The 23110-nt window shown below is 36.0% G+C and overlaps 1 long non-coding RNA gene across 1 annotated transcript; it reads right to left on the bottom strand.

The window, feature by feature from the left end:
• Window positions 1–5661: 5661 nt before the first annotated feature.
• Window positions 5662–18182, bottom strand: LOC139127680 (uncharacterized). Its single transcript, XR_011551081.1, has 3 exons — window positions 17578–18182; window positions 16871–16992; window positions 5662–7574 (listed from the first exon to the last, which is right to left on the bottom strand). It is a non-coding gene; the product is annotated as an uncharacterized lncRNA (long non-coding RNA).
• Between the last annotated feature and the right edge of the window lie 4928 nt (window positions 18183–23110).

Raw genomic sequence — 23110 nt, 5'->3', positions numbered from 1 at the left:
CTATGGGATAGAAATCTATTGCAAATATGTCACGTGACCAGACCTCATTATTTATGCACATATCTAATTCTAGGCTAACCAAAGGGTTAGAGATCCGAATTTTGGTACACAGGGACTACTATGGAATAGAAATCTATTGCAAATATATCATGTGACCAGACCTCATTAATTATGCGCATATCTAATTCTAGGCTAACCAATAGGGCTAGAGGTCTAAGTTTTGGTACACAGGGACTACTATGGGATACAAATCTATTGTCAATATGTCACATGACCAGACTCATTAATTATGTGCATATCTAATTCTAGGCTAACCAATAGGGCTAGAGATCTGAGTTTTGGTACACAGGGACTACTATGGGATAGAAATCAATTGTCAATATGTCACGTGACCAGACCTCATTAATTATGCGCATATCTAATTCTAGGCTAACCAATAGGGCTAGAGATCCGAATTTTGGTACACAGGCAGTACTATGGGATAGATATCAATTGTCAATATGGAACATGACAAGACCTCATTAATTATGCACATATATAATTCCAGGCTAAGGTGATAGAGCTAGAGGTCTGATTTTTGGTATAAAGGGATAACTATGATATTGAATTCTTTTAACAAAATGTCACATCACCTCGACTACTTTTGACCTCGATTTCACAAATACTACCATAGCCTCCCATCTTTTTGCATATGTATTTCTCTATTGCCCCTGTTGACCGAGATGTCTCGAAACCCGGTTGATTGCTGCTTTGCAGCTATATTTATTAGGGTTTCGACACCATGGGTGCGAAACCCTCTTGTAATCGTTCTGTTTTTTATTATTATTATTATTCTTCTTCTTCTTCTTCTTCTTCTTCTTCCGCCTTTCTTTTGCAACTACCACGCGAACACCGTTGCACCTAGAGACTTCATATTTGGTACACAGGTACAACTCACCAAAAGTAATTTTTTGGTCACATGACCATAACAAAAGGTCACGTGACCTTTCGGCCATTTTGAAAATAAACTTTAAAATTGACCTCATTTGCATAAAAATTAACCAATCAAAATTCTGTCCTATATTTTTGTAGACCATAGGGTTAGGCCCCTTCATGCCAAATATCAAGGTCACAGGTGTTGCCGATTTTTAGAAGAAGATTTTTAAAGTATTATTTTTCATATTTTTCAGTGACCTTTGACCTCCCCTATAGATTTACAAATGCCCATTATAGGCTAGCCAATAGAGCTAGGAGTCTGGTTCTTTTTTGACATAGACGATCATTGGCTGTTAATGTTCACCGAAATATTTTGGGTCAGGTCACGTGACCTTGACCTCATTAATTATGCGCATATCTAATTCTAGGCTAACCAATAGGGCTAGAGATCCGAATTTTGGTACACAGGGACTACTATGGGATAGAAATCTATTGCAAATATGTCAGGTGACCAGACCTCATTAATTATGCGCATATCTAATTCTAGGCTAACCAATAGGGCTAGAGATCCAAATTTTGGTACACAGGGACTACTATGGGATAGAAATCTATTGCAAATATGTCACGTGACCAGACCTCATTAATTATGCGCATATCTAATTCTAGGCTAACCAATAGGGCTAGAGATCCGAATTTTGGTACACAGGGACTACCATGGGATAGAAATCTATTGCAAATATGTCACGTGACCAGACCTCATTAATTATGCGCATATCTTATTCTAGGCTAACCAATAGGGCTAGAGATCCAAATTTTGGTACACAGGGACTACTATGGGATAGAAATCTATTGCAAATATGTCACGTGACCAGACCTCATTAATTATGCGCATATCTAATTCTAGGCTAACCAATAGGGCTAGAGATCCCAATTTTGGTACATAGGGACTACTATGGGATAGAAATCTATTGCAAATATGTCACGTGACCAGACCTCATTAATTATGCGCATATCTAATTCTAGGCTAACCAATAGGGCCAGAGATCCAAATTTTGGTACACAGGGACTACTATGGGATAGAAATCTGTTGCAAATATGTCACGTGACCAGACCTCATTAATTATGTGCATATCTAATTCTGAGCCAGCCAATAGAGCTAGAGGTCTGATTTTTTGTATATAGGGACAACTTAGCATTACAATTTTTTGACAAAATGTCATGTGACCTCGATGACCTTTGACCTTGAATATACGTATTTGTCCATAACTCAGTAACCACAAGTGGTACACCCTTCATATTTGGTATGATGGGAGACCTTATGACATCACATCCTCTACCTCATTAATTATGCGCATATCTAATTCTGAGCCAGCCAATAGAGCTAGAGGTCTGATTTTTGGTATATAGGGATACTTAGCAGTACAATTTTTTGACAAAATGTCATGTGACCTCATGACCTTTGACCTTATATATACATATATGGGCATAACTAAGTAACCCCAAGTGCTAGACCCTTCATATTTGGTATGATGGGAGACCTTATGACACCACATCCTGTACCTAATTAATTATGTGCATATCTATTCTGAGCAAGTCTATAGGGCTAGAGGTCTGATTTTTGGTATATAGGGATAGCTTAGCAATAAAAATTTTTTGACAAAATGTCATGTGACCTCGATGACCTTTGACCTTGAATATACCTATATGTCCACAACTTGATAACCACAAGTGCTACAGAATTCATATGTGGTATGATGGGAGACCTAATGACACTGCATCCTGTACTTCATTAATTATGCGCACAATCTAATTTTTCTTTTGCTCTTAATGCTGCTACTTGTGTCGAAACCCGGTCATCGCTGCTTGCAGCTATATTTAGGGTTTCGACACCATGGGTGCGAAACCCTCTTGTAATCGTTCTGTTTTTTATTATTATTATTCTTCTTCTTCTTCTTCCGTCGCGCTTCTGCAACTACCATGCGAATACCGTTGCACCTAGAGACTTCATATTTGGTACACAGGTACAACTCAGCAAAAGTAATTTTTTTGTCACATGACCATAACAAAAGGTCACGTGACCTTTCCGCCATTTTGAAAATAAACTTTAAAATTGACTTCATTTGCATAAAAAATAACCAATCAAAATTCTGTCCTATATTTTTGTAGACCATAGGATTAGCTCCTTCATGCCAAATATCAAGGTCACAGGTGTTGCCAATTTTGAGAAGAAGATTTTTAAAGTATTATTTTTCTGATTTTTCAGTGACCTTTGACCTCCCCTATACCTATGCAGCTAAGCTATGGCAATGGCTTATTCTGGCCTATGTTTAAGTCCAAGACAGCAAGCGTCTTTTGGACAATGGCCAGTAGGGGACCAAATTGCACTCCACAATTTCGGGGATTCAACTTGACCTTTGACCTTGGCCTCTTCCTGCAACTCATTTATTATGCGCATATCTAATTCTGAGCCAGGTAATAGAGCTAGAGGTCTGATTTTTGGTATATAGGGATAACCTAGCAATACAATTTTTTTGACTAAATGTCATGTGACCTTCATGACCTTTGACCTTGAAATACGTATATGTCCATAACTCAGTAACCACAAGTGCTACACCCTTCATATTTGGTATGATGGGAGACCTTATGACACCACATCCTCTGCCTCATTAATTATGTGCATATCTAATTCTGAGCCAGCCAATAGAGCTAGAGGTCTGATTTTTGGTATATAGGGATAACATAGCATTACAATTTTTTTGACAAAATGTCATGTGACCTCGATGACCTTTGACCTTAAATATGAGTATATGTCCATAACTAAGTAACCAGAAGGGCTACACCTTTCATATTTGGTATGGTGGGAGACCTTATGACACCACATCCTGTACCTCATTAATTATGCGCATATCTAATTCTGAGCCAGCCAATAGAGCTAGAGGTCTAATTTTTGGTATATAGGGATAACTAAGCAATACAATTTTTTTGACGAAATATCATGTGACCTCGATGACCTTTGACCTTAAATATATGTATATGTCCATAACTAAGTAACCAGAAGGGCTACACCTTTCATATTTGGTATGATGGGAGACCTTATGACACCACATCCTGTACCTCATTAATTATGCGCATATCTAATTCTGAGCCAGCCAATAGAGCTAGAGGTCTAATTTTTGGTATATAGGGATAACTAAGCAATACAATTTTTTTGACAAAATATCATGTGACCTCGATGACCTTTGACCTTAAATATATGTATATGTCCATAACTAAGTAACCAGAAGGGCTACACCTTTCATATTTGGTATGATGGGAGACCTTATGACACCACATCCTGTACCTCATTAATTATGCGCATATCTAATTCTGAGCCAGCCAATAGAGCTAGAGGTCTAATTTTTGGTATATAGGGATAACTTAGCAATACAATTTTTTTGACAAAATATCATGTGACCTCGATGACCTTTGACCTCAAATATACATATATGGCCATAACTAAGTAACCACAAGTGCTACACACTTCATATTTGGTATGATGGGAGACCTTATGACACCACATCCTGTACCTCATTAATTATGCGCATATCTAATTCTGAGTCAGCCAATAGAGCTAGAGGTCTGATTTTTGGCATATAGGGTTAACTTAGCAATACAATTTTTTTGACAAAATGTCATGCGACCTCAATGACCTTTGACCTTAAATATGAGTATATGTCGATAACTAATTAACCAGAAGTGCTAGAGCCTTCATATTTGGTATGATGGGAGACCTTATGACACCACATCCTGTACCTCATTAATTATGCGCATATCTAATTCTGAGTCAGCCAATAGAGCTAGAGGTCTGATTTTTGGTATATAGGGATAACTTAGCAATACAATTTTTTCGACAAAAGGTCATGTGACCTCGATGACTTTTGACCTTGAATATACATATATGCATAACTCAGTAACCCAAAGTGCTATTCTCTTCAAAAATTGATAGGATATAAGTTCTTAAAGTGTCACATCTTGGTCCTCATTTATTCTGCACATTTGTATTTCTTGGCTTACCAATAGAGCTAGAGGCCAGATCTTTGGTAAACTGGCATAAGTATGTGATACAATTTTTTTGCAAAAATGACAGGTTCGAAGGATGATTTTTAGCATCATTTTAATACATGTGCCCATGACCCATTAGGTAGGTGCTTATGTAATTATTATTATTATTATTATTATTCTGTCGCACTTCTGCAACTCCCACGCAAACACCGTTGCACTTAGAGACTTTATAGTTGGTATACAAGTGCAAGTCTGCAAAAGTAAATTTTTGGTCACATTACCTTAACAAAACATCACGTGAACTTTCGACCATTTTGAAAATAAACTGTAAACTTTAGTTCATTTGCATAAAAAGTGATAAATCAAAATTCTGCTCATGTCACTTTTTAGACTATATAGCCATGCTCCTTCATACAAATTTCAAACTCACAGACCTTGACAATTTTGATAGGAAGATTTTAAAGCATTATATTTGATATTTTCCAGTGACCTTTGACCTGCCCTATTTCTATGCAGCTATGCTATTGCAAAGGCTATTTAAGTCCTCTTTAAGAGACCAAAGGGCCAAATGGGCTAGTGTCTGTTTAACAGTGACCTGTATGGGACCAAAGTGAACCCAAAAATTTTTGTGATTCCTCTTGATCTTTGACCTTAGCATCATCCCAATACCTGGCACATATTATACATAGCCAATACTGATGGACAAATTTTGAACACAGCACTTTATTCAAGGATATATAATCTTCAAGGATATATAAATTACATATTACAGTTAACTGGAAATACAGTTGCTATACAATTGAGGATATATAAATTACATATTACAGTTAACTGGAAATACAGTTGCTATACAATTGAGGATATATAAATTACATACTACAGTTAACTTGAAATACAGTTGCTATACAATCAAGGATATTACATACTACAGTTATCTGGAAATAGTACAGTATATTTTCAAAAACATCAAAAACAAAAAACAGACAAAATATTTTGAATCCTCACAACACATATCAAATCTGTAGGTACCGGTATTCTCAAAATATTCTCTAAGGACATTCAAAAATAAATACATACATACATACATACATACATACATACATACATACATAAGTACATATATACACAGGTACATATGCAAATACATGCATACATGTATACACATACATACATACGGTACATACATACATACATACGGTACGCGCTGACGATGGATACCAAATAGATATTCATTCCAATAGTTTCTATAGACTATAGTCCCCCTGCTGGTACAGATGTTTTTGGATGCAGAACAAATGATATGCTCTTTTTGAAATGAATTATTATGGACCTCATTGTTGTGTTGAAGAAATCAACAGCACATCTCATACATGGCCAATACTGGTGAATAATTCAGAAAAAGCATTTCCTTCAGCAATATATAAATTACATCCTACAGTTAACTAAAACTACAGTTGCTATAAAATCAAGGATATTTTCATTATATAATACAGTTAACTGTAAATAGCACAGTGTAGTGGAAATACAGTTGGATGTTGCATGAAATGAATATGACTATGTTATAGTGACACTATAATCAATGCTCCAGCCACATCTCTTTCAAACACTTTTATGCACTTTTTCATAAATAGCCTTCTTGAATATCAAATCTGTGGTGATGAACCTCAATAAATAAAGAGCCTCACAGCTTATATTATTCAATGACAACTTTCCTTTAACAATATGTGCAGTTTTACAAGAGTTGTCACTACCACAATGACTGAACTTGCACTGAAACACGGCAAATGTGTATGGACGTCACTTTGATGAATGCTACGGTGACATAGTACCATCCCACCTCACAGTGAGTCATGCAGAGCACAATATGCACCAACAGGACTAGCTTACATCAATATATTTAGCAAGTGTTCTGACATAATCAGGTTCTGTTACTTCCATATGTATTGTCCCATTTGGAAAACACTCTCAATACTACAGCTCTGTCATGCGCTATTATCATTTGCAGAAAATGCTCACATCTGACAATGCCCATAACCAAGGTGAGATCAATATTCTGCAGTTACCGAAATTAGAAGTATTGTCACATCTGTTCTTTTGTATTTGGAAAACAATCTGAGTACTTCTTGTTTATTGTGCCTTGCCACCATCTGCAAACAGGGTCACACTCAGAAAAAGAATGACGCATTGTGTGTCATCTTCTATAGTCATAAAAGTTACAAGCAATGGAACATTCTGTTGTTTTCCTTGCTTCACAGATCCGTGGGATGGCAATATTGTACAGTGACACTGGTACATTAGTGTAGAGAACATTTCCATACTCCACAGTGTTGTGAGATATTCAGAATCTGTTATTCACACAAATGCATTCTCTCCTGTGGCAAGACACTTCAATGTCCAGACTTATCATCTGCTCTTATCATCTGCAGAAAATATCTTCCTGGCAATGAAAATAAATGACTTGAGTATCCTTCTGTTACAGTCATCCAAATTAGAATCATGTGAACTCTCAGTTACTCTCCCGTGCCACTGTTGCACACTGATGTGAAAGTTGCTTTAATTTGAGAATGAAACATGCCTCTTTCATTGTGATTAGTCCATAGGTGAGTTGATATTGCACCCTGAAAATGAAATCAGACAAAATACATATATTACTGATACTAAAATTTGTCAACTTGGTTTAGGTCTGTTATGCCATAATATGCCATTTTGATGAGGCCAGCATTAGCTTTTAATATGTTACATTTACTTCATTGCACTATCTTAATTTCCTATATGAACTTGTTATGAATGACACAGTCAAAGTCAACAACACCGAAATTTCTACTATGTCATGTTTTTCCTGGCACAAATCACCATTCACAAAACTAAAGGTTGCATTCACTAAATAAAAGTGCAGAAGACAATTGAGTAATCCACTTGTGTATAGAGAACTGTTCAGAAATTCTTTCACACATATTACATGCTATTTTACATTGCAACTAAACAAGTCTGCTACTCGATAACAAATCTATTCTTAAAACATTCTCTTTTCCCAAAACATAAGGTCATTCATTATTTCACATACAAATAAAGTACTACAGTAATGCTATTTATGAATGTTTCATTATTACTGTGCAGTGCGTACCTTTCAAGACAAACAACTTCAGTGACATACTATGGCCTTGGTTTCACTAAGCTCATTGGCTAGAATGTCAGCTATATTTTCAGGGTAGAACATCCCTATCTCCATAGAACAGATTTAAATGAATGCAGATCACTTCAAGCGACTTCATTTCAGCAACATTTGATAATCCATTCCCTCAGTTCATTTGCAAGGCAGAAAGGGACATTTCTTGCTGAATCTCAAAATACATTGTTCTGCATCTGCTTAACTTCCATTCACCACTCCACATAATGAGTTTACAGTTTGTATACTTTTTGTGTATCTGAGATCTATAATTTCACCTCTTTGCAGACCAACAACTTTAAATGTCAATTGCTAACAGAGTTAGTTACATTATTGCTTCTGAAGCAATTCAACAAACACATAGCTTTCAATCATTTCAAAGCCCACCTCCCACTGTGCATAACAGGGCCGTAACCTGACAGAACCTTGGGCTTGGGTAAATTACTAATTATTTTTCTCTCACTACACTCAAACACTACAACACTATATGTGTGTGCAGTAAATTGTTACAGTTCAAATATAAATGTTCATTTGTAGAATAAACATAGGATCATATGATCTTGTCTCTCCTTCAGGGTAACATTGAATATTTACAACAAACAGACAGAGATGAAATATTCTGAACACTATGGTACATCACAGTTGTGTAAATGCTAATAACATCAAATTGTTAGCTGAAAAAATAGACATGTATAGCACCTCTGTTTGTCAGTAGAACATTTTTGTAGTGGTACGGTTCAACTTTAGCTATGCATCTATTAGTGGCTATTTTATAGTCTATCCATATATCCTTAAACATATGCAATTGTAATGATGGGCATGTCATTTACATCACTGGCTGATTGAGGAATTAATAGCCAGTCAATCACTACACAAACCACAAATTGTGACCTAAAAGGTTGATACAACTAAATGTTTACATTAGTAATGCTAACTTCTACCCAAGTCACATTACACCTGCCTTCAAAGTAAATACCAGTGCTCATAACACTTTTGGAAGTAAAATGGTGATTTTTCAGGAATGCTAAGCTCCTATTACTTAATATTATTACATGTGAAATTCTAGGACAGTGTGCCCTGAAGCATACACCACGTGCAGTCAAAAGTTTTAGTTAAATAAGGATTCTATACCTTTACATCTCCTATGCATAATTTCCTTGCTTTATCTGTGACTTTGCTTGGAAAGTGGTGTTTCACATTGGCTAAGAGCGCACACTGTTCTTACATTTTTTCCTTTACCCCTTCCAGGCTACGGCCCTGTATGCAAGCACACACACTCACACACACACACACACACACACACACACACACACACACATATGGGGGCCCGTCTCAATCTGCCCTCCCCATCTGTTTCTTATTTTCATCAGGACGGGATAACCTTTTGTGATTCCTTTTCCATAAACATGGTCAATGAAACAGCTTCAGAAGATGGTATATCTACACACACTTTAAAACCATATCTTGCATTAAGTTCACAAGTGATGGTGATATCATTGGAATTATGAGTCACTTGACCATTTGCATATTTACCCTTTTTCTCTACCATTCAAGGAAATGTTTCCCTGAAAACTTCTACTTTGTACAATACTAGTCTGTAAACTACTCATATACCACATACAGCATATGTAGCACTAGCTCATCTTTCATCACAAAGGTAAACAGTTAACATGACACCTTTGCATGCATTCAAATCTTCAACAAAAGTGCATTGTGAAAACTAAAATAAGTTTGTATAACTTCGACACCTACACTGTCTACATTTTTCACATAAACATGGTCAATCAATGTTCCACTTTCTGTTGTTGCCTCTGAAACACACTGTGAGAAGCCTCTCTGCTCCATCAATTTCAGCAAACATGAAGACACAAATATGTTTTCATTGAAATCACCAATGATGATGTTGCCACCAGGGATCTTCTCAATCTCTATCACTAATTTCAACAGATTTCTCTTGAACACATCAGCTTTATAAGACTTAGGTCTATATATAACAGCTACTGTCAATCTTATCTCTTTAACATAGAATGCAAGATATTCCAGATTTGTTATACACAATTCCAAGATTTCAATACATTGATCCACACTTGAATAAATGCCTACTCCACCATGAGCTTGCTGCTTCAATTCAGATGTCACTGGGTCAGATGTATCGTAACAAAGTTCTCTTGGCTTGTGATAAAGTGCAAAACCACTTAATTGCAAATCATTCTGCATATCTGAGGTTGGTAGCCAAGTTTCTGTCAAGCATATAAATCAACTGTCATAAATCTATGGTCATTTCTCAGATCTTCAAAATGAGAGTGCAAACCCTCTATGTTATGCAGCATTATGGTACATGAACTATCTGCATTATGAGTTCCTTTCTGACGGTGTCATGAACTTTGGCATACAGGACAGGGCAGCATCAATTTTGTCATTGCAGTATATAGCTGATTCTTGGAAATCGGTTATAGTAAGTCCACTTAGAGACTTTACTCGACTTAGGGCTACATAAGCTTGTCCTGGTTGGAATATTTTGTCCAATGATACTACAGCTTCATCTACAGTTAATCCTTGCACTTTATGTACAGTACTAGCCCAGGCGAGCTTCAGTGGGAATTGACGCCGTATACTTCCACAGTTATTCACTTTGTCTTCCTCACACTTGATTGGCGTGCTTTTTTCTGGTATCATTGATAATGTCTCTGTATGGCGGCGAAGTTTTGCACCAACCTTTTCATTGTCAAAACAAACATATATAGTAGATGGAAAACTCTCTCTGGATTCCACATGTATGTATGACACAATGCCAAAAACGCCATTCACTAAACCATCAGACACATCAATATTCTTCGTCAACATCACACGAGCACCAACTGCCAGAGTAACAGTTTTTGCCAAATTGGTATTGTACACTTTACGATGTTGCCCACTCACTTTGACTAATTTCTTTGTTTTGGGATCTCTGTACAAATCCTGTGCATTAATACAAATTACATCTGAACTTAACGAGTGAAGTTTTCTAATGTTACATTCATCAACTTTTCGGTTGGTTGCAAAAATATGAATTCCTTTACCCTCCTCACCAGTTTCACAATTTTGAAGCATAGTAACAACATGAGCATCTAAATCATCAGATTTCTGTCTTTTTCTGATTACGTTCAATGTTTCAGCAAAGTCAGAGTCTTGCTGTCTCACTACTTCAGTCAGTTCAGCAATGGAAAAGTAATCATTCCAGAGATCAACTCCTTCACTGTTCACATACAATGCCTTTCCTTTCACTGGTGGTAATTGGTAAAAATCACCTACACCAATCACTGCTACACCACCAAATGGCAACTGATCACCAGTCTGTTTAATTTGTCTCAACCTTCCGTGAACATAGCCAAGTAGTTTCTTATCAACCATAGAAATTTCATCAATAATGAGAATTTGAAGACTGCTAAGCTTAGATCTCAATGTGTTAATCTTTTCTTCTCCAAGTGGTTGGTATGGCAGTTGTGCATCAATAGCTATTGAGAAGGTACTGTGTATGGTATTAGCATTTATATTAAACGCAGCTACACCAGTTGGTGCTGTTAACAAAACTGATACATCATCTGGATTTGGTAGAATACGAGCCAAAATTCGTGTAGCTTCATAGTACACTGCTTTGATTAAATGAGATTTTCCTGTGCCAGCACCTCCAGTTAGAAACATGTGAAAAGCTTCAACACTTTTTCCATTGACTTTGTTCAGACACCACTTCCGCACTTTGTAAAATATCTCTCTCTGTGTGCTATTTAAAGATCTTAGCAATATTACAGCTTCATTCCTTGACATTCCACACTGGTGATACACTTCTGAGGCTGACACTTTCTGTTTTTTCTCCAGCAAGTCAGGTATAGATTCATCATTTTCTCCTTCATCTGACACATAATTGTCCTTCCTCTCTTGTAAACTTTCCAATCTATCTATTTCAGACTCTGGATGAATTTGAGCCCATGCATCTTCCAAGTTATCACTTGTTCGAAGGATCTCCTCTGCTGAATCTAGTACATCAGCTTCTTTTTCAAAGACTGCTCTATTCCTTTCAACTATAGCCTTCACCCTTTCTACAGCTTTGCTACCACACTTCACTGCACCAGTGTTATAGAATTCTTCATATGAATTAAATTGTCAGGTTTCAACTGAGCATCAAACTGATATGGCAAGAACAGTTGAAGAATGCTTTGATAATACTTCTCTGGCTGTTTCATTGCTGAAAACCTTGCATATCTCACCACAGCTGGAGCAGTTCGAGTTCTTTTCTTCATATGACCAAAACCATTTTTCAGTTTAACAACATTCTTCTTTGAACATGTATTTGACACCTCTGATGACGACATTATCTGTACTCAGATACAAAACTAGCAAGACACATTTCATCAAATATATCTCCATCTGGTCTGTTTTTATAACGATCTATGATGCTAGTCATCCAGATTTCCTCCTCATTAAGATCACCTTCTTCACTTCTCATTTGTAGAATTTCAAGAGGTAAACTCATTTTGATAGGGTTATCCCCTGTTGGGATAAAGTGTACTTTTCTCGATCCTTGTTTCAACCTCAAGTTGCACACTCTATACACAGCTTCTTGGGCACTCACTTCTCGATTATTAACATATAACAATCCCAATCGTCTAAGTGCTTTCTTGGCATCTGCATTATCCTCTTTAGAAGCTTCCTTTTGTGCATGATCCAACAGTAAGCCCATTTCTCTTTCAGCTTTGGATATGTAACTAATAATGTACACAATGCAACTATATGCATCAACAACAAATTGTATATCCATATTAGCATTCCAACATCGTAACAAGTCCTTGTTGTATTGGTTTACCCACACATCACTTGATTCTCTTTTCAAGACCACACTGGTTTTCTTAGTTAATACATTGCACGCCTCTCTCAAACAAGTCTTGTGTAACTCCTATACTAGTAAACAGAGATTCAACTGTTGAGAAAGTCTTCTCAGAATCTGAAAGTGCAGTCCAGATTTTCGACAGAATTTTCTTGGCCTCACCTTTACTTAGTACTTTTGGTGCTTGATCTGATTCAACTTCGTCTACTTCATAGTATTCAACAGAACTTTCTGTACTCTTGGAATTGATTCCACTGAGTGCTTTATCTAAATCACTAACAGCCTTTCTTATGACTTCAGGCAACTGAGCATCAGTGTCAGGTCGAGCAATAAATGTTTTTTCAGAAGGTGGTCTGGGAAAGTTGAATCTACAATCAGTACCATGTTTTCTCTACAAGATTTTGAATGCCTTGTGCTGTGTTTTTGAACACTGTTTACAATTTCATGAAGTTCTTCATCATATTCTGAGGATGGCATTTCACAAGTCACATATTTGTCAACAAATGAAGTGACATCATCGTCATCATCTTTGTCTACTTTTGGTGCATCCTTCACCCAAAACAGACAATGTGTATGCGGTGAACCACGTTGCTGGAACTCAACTCGATAAAAGTAATCTTCAATTTTACCAATAGGTTCTGCTGGTGACATTATTACTTGTGTCAAAAAGTAATGAAATCTCTGATCAAACATTCGAGCAGCTGTTACAGGGTTATCTCTTAACACAGCACATTTCTCTGACCAGTCCAGCTCTTCTGCTTTGCGAATATCACCTTGTGCTTCAAGAATACTATCAACCATCTCAGGCCATCTCATATCAGCAGATGAAAATGAGCAAAACCACGTCGGAATACCTAGCTGCCTCACCATTGCAAACAGATCTTTCTGTGCACTTTGCATAAGGTGGTGTTCCTCGAATTGGTTTCAGAAATTTGTAACCTTCATCATAATTTAAAATTTTCTTTAGTGATTGTTCATCTGTTAAACTTGCAGCAGTTATATTTTCACTGCATGTTTTGCTAGACCCTTTCCGCATTGCTATAGACACATTTGACAACACTTGTTGCACCTCTGATAAACACTGAGCATAAAATATGAAGTCGGTGTTTCTCGCAAACCTGCTATCTACATTCATCAAACGATTATGAAGATATCGTGCAAGTGTAATTCTCACTTTGCGACTGTCCAGAAAAGTTGGTGACCCAGTAGGGTACAATACAGGGAAAGACTTTGCTTCATTACTTTCATCATTAACATTTCAACAGGATGATTTCTTTCTGCAGGAGCAACACAATAGATTTTGTCAAAATGCTGATCAAGAACTTCCTGAGCTATGTCAACAGGTTGAAGACATGTATCCATGAACATTCCTTGCTGCTCTTCACTATTATTATCATCATCCTCTGCGTCTGCATTCCCTGAATTATCCTGTGATTCTGTATTCTCAGCATTATCTCCTGATTTGCTATTTCCAGCATTATCCTGTGATTCAATATTTCTAGCATCATCCTGTGGTTCTGTCTTTTGTTTATCACTCTCATGTCTTGTACCATCTTCATCAGAAATACATTCATCTCCTTATCATCTGACAATAATCCTGGACAATGATTCCTCCAATCTTTATTGAAAGAAATACCTCTGTACCACTTATTGTTCATTGTTAGGTAATGAAGTGCACTTTTGATCTTCAAATCATTCACATATTGATATTGGTAATGACCTTTATAGCTGAGTTTCCGTTTCAATTTCACCCTAATCATTTGATCATCTGACTCCTGTCGCGGCAAAACATAAGTACCTTTCTCTAGGCTAGAAGGAACACAAAGAACAGGTCCATGTACACCATTCTGACCACCTTTTGGTAGAGCTAACATTTTCATAAATGGAATATGCAAAGCAATCAAATGTTGCTCTAGAGAATTCAAGCATTTCAATTCTTTTGGAATATTCATTACATGAAGATTATTAGCTGCAGCTTCTGGCGGCATATTCCCATTCAACAATTTACGATGACAAGTATAACATATCCACATTAATTTCTGTTGTTTCTGTCTCCAATATAAACAGTCACTATCACATACATCTGTGCATTGGTGAAATTCAAGACACTTCTTTGCAATCTTTGCTACAAAGCCTCCTTTCTTCGAATATATTTCTCTTTTACACTGTATTACTTGATTTTTGAAAAGTTGTCGATAGCAAACTGAACATACATAATTGGGGCCATGAACTATTTCATTTCGAAACATAGTTGTAACAGTTTCAATGTTCTTCTGTTTATTAGCTTTGGACTGTCGAGCGGCAAATACCCTACACTTAGTATCATCCCTGTAGCTTTCACTATCTTTATACTTTCTAATGTATCTTGCCTTAACCAACTCCCTGTGACTCTCATTTTCCTGATATTTCTGGACACTTCTTGCCTTTACAGCTGCTCTATGACACTGATTCACTTCATACTTTTCAATACTTCTCACTTTGACAGCTTCCCTGTGATACTGATTGTGTCTATACTTTTCAATACTTTGTTCCTTAACATCCTCCCTATGAGACTCATTGTTTGCATATTTCTCAATACTTTGTGCTCTCTTAGCTTGTCTATAACAGTCCTTGTCTCCGTACATTTGTTTTGCTTGTGCTTTTTTAGTTTGCCTATAACACTCTTTGTTTTTATACATTTGTTTCCCTTTTCCTTTTTTAGCTTCCCTATAACACTCGGTTTCTGTATACATTTGTTTTGCTTTTGCTTTTTTAGCTTCCCTATAACACTCATTCTCAATATACATTTGTTTTGCTCTTGCTTTCTTGTTTACAGCATTGTCTATGTACTGCCTATTCACAGCACTTTTCTTTTTTGCACGGAATTCAAATTCTGTCCAATATCTCTGTTGTTCCTTTTCTCGTTGTTGTTTCTTAACCCGAGTACTTCGACTAGTAACTGTACATCGTCGTTTGCGTTTCAAGACTCGATGTGCTATTGATCTACAAATCTCATCAACAGATACTACATTCTCCTCATACTTCAGTTGTTTACCAGCTCTTTTTCTGCCATCAACATGTTTTGGGTATACTTCTTCATTTACATCAGTTGATAAAGTCCTCTTAAGTTTACGGTGTCCAATGTTTCCCTTGCCTTCAGTTGTATTCTTTGATGTACATATTGCATGGTCACATTCATACACTGGAACACCCCTGGGCTTGACACATTCCACAAATTCATAGTGAACTTCCATACAGTGTTTCAGAAATATTGATTTACCAGTAATTTCGCTGTTCTTATTAATCTGAATGCTAGAATATTTCAACCATTTACCTCTACTAAAAGTAAAAACATCTGATTTTAAAAGGTTTGCAGTTGCTAGTATCTCTACTTCGGTTGCCCACGTTCCCAAATCTTGCATGCGAGATTTTACAAGGTAATCATCAACTGACTGATATCCAGATCTTAAATGGGAATAGAATACTGCACCATTGTCTTTAAGATGCTTAATAATGGCCAATCGAATTACATCGTGATTATTCTCTGTACCAGACAATGCATATGATATGGCTCTAAAGAAACAATTTCCATCCTCCTTGATTTTCTTTGTTCTACAAGGGTCACCCATTTCAATACCTGGACCACTGTATAAATGTGTAACATTTTCATTCTTAATGCACAGTTCATTGCACAGCATTTCACACAACTCAAAATCCAAAGGGCAATATAACTGTGGTGTCTCTTCTATACCAACAACAACTACTTCATCATCACTGTTACTGTCTCCATTACTTACATTGGCAACACAGTCAGATTCAATATTCACAGTAATTCCAGTCACTTCAAACTGTTCATTTCTACCAATACCCATAGAAGTAGCTAAATTACAGCAATGTTTATACACTACCTCAATACTGTCCAATGGTATCAGTACACTTGTGCCATTTGGTGTAACCATGCCATTTGAGTCTCTTGAGTGACTGTCAAATGTATAGAAGATATTCTCTTTCTTCAATACGGCAAAAACAGCTGCTCCAAAATTAACAAAACATGCATCATATTGTGTTAATGTCACTACTAATGCATTGTACAAAGACATCACAAAACTATCTATATTGACATCTTCACCTATTAGACCTGTGACAGATTGTCCAAAACTTGACTTAAACCTTGTGTCAAACAACTCAATAGACTGTGGTAGTTCTGTGACTAAAAGATAAACATCCATCACTGATGGTGATTGCTGCACACAACCATACAATTCATTACCTGTTTGCAGTATTAAATCCATGTCGCATGTATTCCACATTTGCACATTTTTATTTTACTGTACAGTACAGAAACATAGCTATTAGCAACACACTGCCTCCCACTGTTCTCACCAAATTGAGCATGACTTTGGTTAAAACTGCCCTGCACTAAATCTGAGCATTCAATTTTAATCTTAACCTTCTCACTGTCAATCATTTTATCAACTTTAATGTCACTTTCATTCCCATTCGCTCTCACTTGATATTCAGTATTACTTGTAGTTTTCATTGCCAAACTAGTCATGTCATGTTCTGATGTCTCATTTCCTTCCTTGTATGAAATAAATCTTTCCCTAGTACTTACATTGTCATTTGCCATGTCATTAGAGTCACCAAGCACTGCATTTCGGGTTTCATTTGCCAGGTCATCAGAGTCCCGAAGGACTGCATTTCCAGATTCATTTGCCATGTCATTGGAGTCCCCAAGGACTACATTTCCAGATTCATTTGCCATGTCATTGGAGTCCCGAAGGACTGCATTTCCAGATTCATTTGCCATGTCATTGGAGTCCCGAAGGACTACATTTCCAGATTCATTTGCCATGTCATTACAGTCCTGAAGGACCACATTTGCACATTCATTTGCCATTTCTTTACAGTCCCGAAGGACTACATTTCCAGATTCATTTGCCATGTCTTTACAGTCCCGAAGGACTACATTTCCATCTTTACAGTCCCGAAGGACTACATTTCCATCTTACAGTCCCGAAGGACTACATTTCCATCTTTACAGTCCCGAAGGACTACATTTCCAGATTCATTTGCCATGTCTTTACAGTCCCGAAGGACTACATTTCCATCTTTACAGTCCCGAAGGACAACATTTCCAGATTCATTTGCCATGTCATTACAGTTCCGAAGGACAACATTTCCAGATTCATTTGCCATGTCTCTAGAGTCACAAAGGACTGCATTCCAGATTCATTGCCATGTCATTAGAGTCCCGAAGGACAACATTTTCGGATATATTTGCAATGTTATGACAGTCCTGAAGGACTCTATGCTCCAAATGGACAGTGGTTGATGGGACACGACCCAAACTCAACCTCTTCTTCAGCGCTGCACTACTCTTCCAATTCTTCTTGCGTGGCATCTGAAAGATATTGAGACATAATATTAACATCAAAGCATAACTTAACAGGCCATTTTCAATAACATGGTCCCCTGCAAATATACATATATTCATACATATACATATAAATACTGACATACATATAAATACTGACATACAGACACACACATATAGCAATATATAATATATATATATATATATATATATATATATATATATATATATAATATATATATATATATATATATATATATATATATATATATATACACACACACACCACTGTATTTCATTAAAAAATTGGTATGGCGAGTCATTTTCAAATTACCACTGTTTGGCTTTGCATCATTCATTTGATTGATCCTCATTACCATCAACAGATTCCTAAGTTGGTGACTTGTGTGCATGGCCCTGTAGAATCATGTGCGATCTTTAGGTTGAAAGGTTTGGTGATAAGTTTAGCAGCCTTACTCACTATCCACGCACAGCAAATGAAACGTTCCATATAAGAGTCAGGACCGCCCAAATTGAGCCAACTGATCCATTAGCTCAGTTGGTAGAGCATCCATAATGTATACAGGGGTGTGAGTTTAAATCCTGCATGGGTCACTTTTCATTCACCGCTGTATTTTTTATTTTATATATATATATATATATATATATATATATATATATATATATATATATATATATATATATATATAAACAGATATGTGATAAGAACATACATACAGACAGACATCATACAGACATGTCAAGCATACATATATACATACAGACTACATATGTACACACAAAGAGAGATACATGTCTACAAAAACATACATATCTATATAAATGCATAAACACACACATATATATATATGTTTTTGTATATACATATATCTATATATATTTATATATCATACAAACATATGCACAGACAGACATGCAGACAGACATATAGAGACATACATCCAACCACACTCAGAACACAAACAGACACACAGATAGGAATATAACATACAGAAAAGATATACATACATACATACAGACTCACATATATATATATATATATATATATATATATAAATATATATACATACAGACATATACAGACCAACGGACATACAGACATACGTCCACACATACATACATACATACAAACAGACAATACATACATAGACATACATGTGTATATAAATGCATATATATATATATATATATATATATATATATATATATATATATATATATATATATATATATACACATACATACACACACACACATACTGACATGTACGGAGGTAAGGGGACAAACTGACATACAGATATGACATACACACATACATACATACATACATACAGAGCTCGCAGCTCAACAAACACATCAGAAAGACAGACACACATATATACATAAGATACAAATATACATTCAAAGACACACACATACATATTGATATACACACATACATACAGACATACAAACAGCAAGACATCCATACATGCATAATTGGAACACATACATGTATGCATGCATGCATGCATACATATGTATTACATACACACATACTCCTAACCAGGTCAATCTAAATATGCAAAAGTCAAGTAGTATTATGCATCGTTACAGTTGGTAGAATTACTTTTCAGATCACAGAACTATCAATGGTTGTCAAACATTGGGACACTGAAGTTCCCATGACACCATCACAACAAAAATCGCTTGCTTTTTCCATGGTCTACTTTCACCGTCTTGTGATACAAATACAGCCTTAAAAACTCTGTAACAATGACTAGCAAGACTACAAATTGTTCATAAACGTCTCTATTTTATTCCCCTACAACACAAAGCCTGCAGCCTCCCTCAAAATGTATCAAACACACAAAACTCAACTACACATTTAACAAACAAGATCAACACTTTGCCACATTTCATCTGATTACAACATCAGTGTCACCTCGATTATCTGTGGATGCTAACATGCACAGAAACAATACTTACATTGGGCCGTAGAATTAGAAAAGCGCCCTCTCAGCAAATTTGCATAATAATAGAAGAACACGTTTAAAGTTCCCACATGAAAACAGCTAATTTCCACTCATGCATTGCGGTGTCTAGTGGATTTTATTCCATATTTTGCCCACTCATATGACTTGTGGGTAATCATATGACCTCTTAGAACAGGGTAAGTTATCAACGCTGTACTTTAGCTGCCATTTTGAACATTGTTTACATGTGTGAGCGTGGTACAATCAATGTTGTCATCGCCAGCATTAAGCATTGTATTTCTCCAATGAGTCTAAAACAGGCAGGTAATATCACCTGAAAATGCAACTCTGTTATTAGTTCTCGACAAAACGTCTGGCCTCGATTATTTCGTGGACATTGCACATAAATATCTTTCTATCGATGAGTGTTGACGGCTGTGTTGAACAGTGCAGACAAATTCAGTATCAGTATGAGTACTGCTGACAGCGGAAATGCCAATGTAAGCCATGACATTGAATACCCGGACTCAAAAAAACTATGGTCAACAGTAATATTACAGAGACCGACATTACGAATGATGAAATCCTTGATGAATTTTTCAGTATTAAAGCTCACAGCGTTTGTCGTACTCTCTTTGATGTGATGACTTGTTAAGATTTCAAGAATCACACATAGACACGCTGTAGTGTAAGCACACAAAATGTGTAATCCTGTCGCCAGCATGAATTTTAGTCCGGGCTTACAGTCATGTGTTTTACTTAATATAGCTTGACAAATTTTAATGTTTAAACATACTTTTAAAATTAGAATGAGAATAAATATTTGATATAAAGAACAAAGATACTGGAAAACTATCAAAAGAAAAAGCTACTGTCCTTTTTAGAGAGACTTGGTTATATTTTTCTTTGTTTCTCAGTTTGTCTTTAAAATATTGCAGTTGCTGGCAATGTTCCACCCTTTTCAATTATTGTTTGTTTAATTTATTAAGTCTAGTTTTGAAAATGAAAGTCCTGCAGTATGACAGAAATAAAATACATTGTACTTAATATTGAAAACAACATACAATTGCAGGAAAACCTGAATAATTTGCTGTATATAAGTATTTGTAGTCAACATGACTGAAGCCAAACTGACTCATTATATATGCAAATTATGCATAAATATGCAAATTAGGCCTGACCTGACCCTAAAAACTTGATCAAATGAAAATTTAAGCGTCACAGTATTATATTATGATAAAAACTCAAAAGTGATTTTTTAGCCAAGAGGGCCTTTTCTCAGTCCCTGGCTCAATTCAAATACACTCCCATTGAGAATATATGATCAATAAAAGTACAAGCATTGTAATCTATCATCAAAACAACACATGACAGCAACACTTACCGTCAGAAATTTGGTTACCAAAAACTGCAAAAAAATAAAGAGGAACAGAATTATCAACTTGTCTATTTCAGTATATAGTACAATGTTCATTTTCATAGTTAACGCAACACACACAGACCACAACATCACCTCCATCATTCCAACTATTATACATACAATTCTTACACATACTCATACAGTCACTATAAAAGTCATAGTATAGCATATTCAACAACTTTGTAGCACCATAATATCTTATAAACATCAATCAACACACAAGTTGACAAACAAATTTATTTTGGGTTTTTCAATTTTGTTGAAATATGCACAGTTCCTGGATTTTTGTAAATGTTTGCTCTCTTTTGTCCATTCAATATTGTTGTCTACACTGGCTTGTCTGATTGCTTTGAAACTTGCTGTGGACCTTCCGCAGTACAGTAATAATCTCAATGAACATTGTCCTTGATGCTGTTTTTTACTTTTACTTACAGAGTTACTGAGTACATACAAAAGCCACATTGAAACTGCCATGTTGTCCCTAGCATTCATACATTCCTAATACTACAGTACATTTTATGATAAGTGTACATTCAAGATCACTTTTTACACTGGAATGCTTTAGCATATATATCTTTTTCTACATAATTTCACAACAACAGTATTCATCACATTTACTGATTATTACTCTATGAAAAACAACACCAGCTTCTTGCAAAAATTATCATGTGATGTGTACAGTCACTAAATTCTCAAAAACTGTTTCTTCAGTCTTGTTATGTGTACTGTCATTAAATTCCCAGAAACTGTTTCTTCAGTCTTGTGATGTGATTGTTTCCATCTGATACTTTATTCCACAGTAAATGAGCTGCTGATAGTGTTAAAAGTAATATTGCAGGGAGACTGAAATCTTGATTTAGCAATTAATATGTAAAGTAACAAGTCATTGTCAATGACATAGTCCCCACTTGTAAAAGGAGTATTAGTCTTGATGGGCAGGGAAATGTGGTCATTAAAAAGTATCGCTGGAGTGTATAAGTTCACATCTATGGGCACATAAGTTTATGTCATTTTTCCCAATTTATAATAAGAGGCATGTCTAAGTTATGGTTCTAAAACAGGAAAAAAGATCAGACCTCTAGCTGTGTTGGCCGCCAAGAAATACATATGTGCATAATAAATGAGGTACGAGATGTGAAATCTGAAGGTCTAATATCCTATCAAAATTGAAGCGTATAGAACTTGTGGTTACTGAGTTATGCATATATATGTAAAATCAAGGTCTAAGGTCATCAAGGTCACATGACATTTTGAAAAAAAATTGTATTGCTAAGTTATCCCTATATACCGAAAATCAGACCTCTAACTCTATTGGCTCGCTCAAATTTAGATATGTGCATAATTGATGAGGTACAATATGTGGCGTCATAAGGTG

This window comes from Ptychodera flava, unplaced genomic scaffold (genome assembly GCF_041260155.1).
Source record: "Ptychodera flava strain L36383 unplaced genomic scaffold, AS_Pfla_20210202 Scaffold_34__1_contigs__length_2629520_pilon, whole genome shotgun sequence".
NCBI classification, from domain to species: domain Eukaryota; kingdom Metazoa; phylum Hemichordata; class Enteropneusta; family Ptychoderidae; genus Ptychodera; species Ptychodera flava.
This window is presented reverse-complemented; position numbering and strand designations above follow the sequence as displayed.